We start from the raw sequence: 5,842 nt of genomic DNA on the forward strand, positions 1-5,842 counted from the left end.
AGGTGTGTGGTTTACTGATGGCCTCTGAGCTCAGAAGAACCTTCATGGCCCATTTATGAACAGTTAAATGAATGTTTTGGAGCATTAGAAATTAATTGACCAGCTTATCAGATCTTCTGATGTGAACATGAAGTGTTTATCCATCAAACACTGTTCCAGTGTGATGATGCTCCTCTACACACAGTGAGCTCCATGAGGACCTGGTTGTTGGTGTGAAGGTTGGAATGAAGCTTTGAGATGAACTAAAACACTGATTGAACCTCCTCAACACCAGGAGCTGAACAGGTGATAGAACGATACAGGAGAATTTCTCAGGGTCAGAAAACAGCTTTTATTTTTCATAGATTTTTTTCTCCAGTAAAAAAAAGTCATTTCTGGTTTTGTCCGTATTTTAAATATGAAAAACTAAATGCAATAATAGAATGTTGATGGAACTCGAGGTTTTTGAGCAGCACTTGTCACATGACAATGATGTTCTTTGCATTCTTGATGAGAACAAATATGAACTGATGATGAGATGAGATTATATAAAGCTCTAAAGTGGAGTTAGATGGAGGACTTGTGTCGAGGCTGCAGCTCAAATCTGAGATCTGAAATGTTTTTTTTTTTTTGCAGAAAGCAGATCTCCATCTGAATATCTCCTGCTGAAGAGGAGAGAACAAAGATTACAGTGTGATGCACACACACACACACACACACACACACACACACACACACACACACACACACACACACACACACACACACACACACACACACACACAAAAGTAATGAGACAATATAGATGTACCACATTACATAAAAGTATCATGAGAAATTCAGGTCAGATGAAGACATCTCCACTGTGATGAAAACAACGCTGTAGTTCTGGACCAATTAGAGTCAATCAAAGTTCTTCTCAAGTGAAAAAGCGACTGCACGCCTGAAAAAAAGGAGAAAAAGAAATGAATATAATGACAGAGTATCTTTAAAATCTCTATTAAAGCTGTTAATTGGTCATTGCTTCGGGAACAAACAGCCGTTTTGCTTTGATGTTGTGAAGAGAACAAGAACAAGTACATTCTCCTGAGACGAGAAGAAAACTTTAACTTGCAGCTCAGTAAATCCCGTCCCCCGGAGACGCCGTGACCACCGATATGCTGCGTTCTCTTTCTTTTCTGACCTGTTTGCTGTGCACTTATTGATCAACTCTGTCAACTTAATTTATTTCTCCAGCAGCGCAGATTAACGAGATCCTTCAGTCCTTAGGAGGAGAGTCATCATTTCTTCATGCTCTCTCGTCTTCCACAGAGGAGGAACCGGAGGAAACTTTATTAGGAACAGAGAGTGGGTTTGACTCCATAACGTCTTTATAACAAGTGTTAGAAATGTTCCACTGAGATTCTGGTCCATGTTTGACAGCAAGTCACAGATATTCATGACGTGTGATTTGTGAAATGGTGCATCATGAAGATGAGATGAACATCATTTATAAACAGTATTAATACTCCGAGTTCTGCTAAAGTCACAGTGGAGTCATAGCTCTTAATCAACAGTACATTTATATGATTTAACAAAACACATCTCATGTTGAAATCTGTTCAGGATTTTTAATGAAGAATATAAATCTAAAACCAGCTTTCTCTATCAGAGAACATTGACCTGCAGGAGATGCACCTTAAATGGAGCCAAATGATCATCATCATCATCATCATCATCATCATCATCATCACCCCCAATAAAAGAAATGTTCCCTCAATTATGTTGAAGATACAGCAGCTTCACGAAGCCACAGAAATTCACCACAAAGCTACAGCTCTTTCTGTCCATGTCTCCAGGAGGAAGATCACGTCTGATTGTTACCTTCATCATAAGGGTATAAATCTCAGCTCTCCACGCTGGATGGATTTAGAGTGAGGATCTTTCAGTGTTACGAACAGATAAACACCGGTTTCTATAAAGATAAATAGTTTATAATGATATATATATTAATAAATATATCAGGAAGGACACTAACAGCATTACATGACTCCGTGTTCCTCACTGAGAGCACGAGGAACAAAAGGTCTGAACAGTAAACTCCTGCTGACTGAAGAGGAAAATAAACACAAAATGAATAAACGAGTGAATCGTGCCATCAAGAGGACTTCAGTAATGATGTCCTGTACAGGGGACATGTTTTCTAACATCACTCAGCTTTCATTTCACCATGATGAGGATGATGATGATGATGATGATGATGATGTTCCTGAGCAGATTCTCAGTGACAAACAGCACACACTGTACACAACACTACACACACATCATTGTACAGTAGATACACACAACTCCATCTACACAGTGTGTATTGGAGAACATTTCCTAGGTGGACTCGTGTGTGTGTGCATGTGATGATCTACTGGAATGAAGGTTTATGTTGCTCAGGTGTGAGACATTTTTATGTCCCAGTTTTCAGAATTTTTAGAAAACTCCATCCAGCAGTGTAGATCCTGAGACTCGAACACCACCAGTTGAAGCCTTTTGCTAAACCAGAAGCAGCCTGTTGTTTCTACTACATTAAAGATCCTGAGTAATGAGAGCGATTCAGTAGAATAAGGTTTTAAGGCCAATATACGATCTATAGAAATCTTTAATATCTCCAGAATTCCCTACAGAGCTGGAGGAGATCCAGGGGAGGAAACATCGACTCAGAGCCTGATTGCTTTCCCACAAACCCCCTTTAATGATTTAGATTAGAATTCTCCTTTCTGTGTTGTTGGAGATGTAGAGAGTGAGATGTTTACTGCACTTCTTGTCATCTAGGTTTTAATACACCTCAGAGAAGCTTCTCATCCAAATCACAGCTACGTGACAGTGAGAGGAAGCAGCCTGGAGTCCAGTCATGATTAAAGACGAGATGGTGGCAGATTTGTGATGTGTTTCTAAAGACGAAGATGAGAGTAATCCTGTAGGTGTCTACAGAGACACAGTGAAATAAATCTTCTCAGGTTTCACAGCAGGCTGCTGAACTTCATGTTTAATCACTTAAATCATTTAGATTCGTATTGAGGGCAATCAGTGATTCTGTATATCATCACTACTGCCCCAGTTCCAGCTAAAGAGGAGCAGCCTGAAAGCACCAGGCTTCATATGGGGTATGTGGAGTATGGAGGGGGTATGTGGGGTATGGAAGAGTATGAAGGGGGTATGTGGGGTATGGAGGAGTATGGAGGGGGTATGTGGGGAGGGGAGGGGTATGGAGGGGGTATGTGGGGTGGGGAGGGGTATGATGGGGGTATGTGGGGTCGGAAGGGGTATGGAGGGGGTATGTGGGGTATGGAAGAGTATGGAGGGGGTATGTGGGGTATGGAGGTGGTATGTGGGGTATGGAAGAGTATGTGTGGGGTGGGTAAGGGGTATGGAGGGGGTATGTGGGGGTATGGAAGAGTATGGAGGGGGAATGTGGGGTATGGAAGAGTATGGAGGGGGTATGTGGGGTATGGAGGGGGTATGTGGGGTATGGAAGAGTATGGAGGGGGTATGTGGGGTAGGGAGAGGTATGGAGGGGGTATGTGGGGTATGGAGGGGGTATGTGGGGTGTGGAGAAGTATGGAGGGGGTATGAAGAAGTATGGAGGGGGTATGTGGGGTAGGGAGGGGTATAGAGAGGGTACGTGGGGTACATGGTGATGTTTTGCTGAACTTGTTGAACCAGAATATTTCCTGTCTTGTCTCTATCTCCTTAAACACTGTCAGTATTCCATGTCCTTTTGTCAAATGATGTCCTTCACAGTGTTCCTCATGCATCTAATGTTTAGGACATTCTTCTTTTCTCCTTCTCCTGTCTGACAATTTCCAAGAAACCATTTGTTTTTAACTCTTTGTGGATCAGATAAAACCAACAGGTCCACATGCTACAGAAGCAGCTGATCTTTATTTATAGATTAATCATGTGATCAATGGTGTGTGTGTGTGTGTGTGTGTGTGTGTGTGTGTGTGTGTGTGTGTGTGTGATTACTTTTAAACAGAAATTATATGTTGTACAGTCGCATGCCTCGTTATAAAACAGTACACACACGTGCAGCTTTATCACGTTAAAGGTGGAAAATTCTCTAACAAGATCAGGAATGTTTAATTTTTTACATCAGAAAAACTCTACCACGGTGTATAAACGTTAAATCCTCCTCCAGGTAGAGCGACGGATTTCCCCCATTTCTTTAATCATTCTATATTAATTCAGAAAGCAGACGTGGGACGGTGGACTACACGGCCAGTGGAAGTGGACACGGCTGGTCTGAGCATGAATTTGATATGAGGCTGAATCAGAAGTGGCTGCATGGCCAAGTGGTAAATCAATTTTCCTACTCTAGAAAAATCGAGGACAAAAAGAAAATTGATGTTTTGAGTTTACAAAACACAAATTGTCTTTTTTTTCCATTATCACACAAGGTCCAGATTTGGATTGGAGTAAGACAGACTGCACTTTTACAGCTTCCCAAAGCTCCATGCTGACACCTAAGAATAAGGTCATTCATTCTGTCCATCCGTGCATATTTGAGAGGAATAAATGAATTGACTGTCTGCTGTCTGGCTGTCTAGTTCACAGCAGGAGTGAACAGAGACACTGAAATTGGGTCTGGGGTTGAGATCAGTGTGATGGGGAACAAACAGACTCCAGTGAGCAGGAGCCCTTATGGTTGTGTGTTTGTGTGTCTGGCTCTTCGCCTCCACGGATCTGTGATATTTAACGGATATGACAGCTTTGAGTAAGTCTGTCTGGTGTGTTTGTGTGTTTCACACAGGAGTCCAATCTCACGCTGAGCAGGAGCACTAATGGATCAATCAGACCCCTCCAGTGTGTTATATGTTATACCATCTGCCGCCGATGCGTGTTCGTGAAAGCTATTGTCCTAATGTCACAAATTTTCTGAAGCTCTTTCCTCCCTGTGGTGGAGAATAACAAAGGTGCCAGAAAAGGGTTTTTGCTTCCCTAAAAAGCGATTAATCCATTCCCGGCTTTTACCGTTTCTGTAGCCTAAATAAAGAACATTTCAGGTTGAAACATTTATATTTAAGAATGAAATTCTTCTATTACACTGTAACCCAAAACATCATTACACACATTACAACACTGTCATCACTGCAACACAATCATTTTCATTATTTATTATAATCAGAGTCTAATCTAATACCTGATCTTCTCCTTGTTCTTCTCTCGAGCTGTAATTTCTTGAAAAGCTTCAACGTTATACAATTCAGTGTTTTCTCTTTTCTATTGTTTATAATTACACCCATCAGCATCTTCATCATTTACAAGTGAAATCAGGTGCTGGGGAAAGAAAACGCCAAGTTACTGCTGTTAGACCTTTACACCAATCAGAGCATCAGCTGAATGTTGTTTTATAACTCGTGCACTGGCAGACACGTGTGTGTGTGTGTGTGTGTGTGTGTGTGTGTGTGTGTGTATTTATACACTATTATTTATTCTTCATATTTGGTGATTTTATGGGTTAAAATCGATGGTGTGTTATGTGATGGTGTGTGTGGTGATAAATGACGTGTAGAGACGTTGATGCGAGAGCTTTTTGAGGAAGTAGTGAAGCAGACAGATGTATATTAAGTCTTTGGCTTGCTGCATAAACACCTGATGGATAATTGTGAACAAATTCGCCAAAACATGGACTCAGAACGATGAGAAGTGAATGTTTGGTAAATGGAAAAATATTGATTGACTAAAGAATTTTAGAAACGGCAGAATGTGTCTGTAACAGCAGCAGGATACAAAACAGAATTCCCTCAAATTCCTGAAAATATATTTCTGAACTCTAAACAACTTCCACTGTTACTGTCAGGGAGCACCCTGCACTCCCGCCCGCACATGCCCC

The sequence above is a fragment of the Silurus aristotelis genome (assembly GCF_946808225.1).
Source record: "Silurus aristotelis genome assembly, chromosome: 6".
Lineage (NCBI taxonomy): Eukaryota > Metazoa > Chordata > Actinopteri > Siluriformes > Siluridae > Silurus > Silurus aristotelis.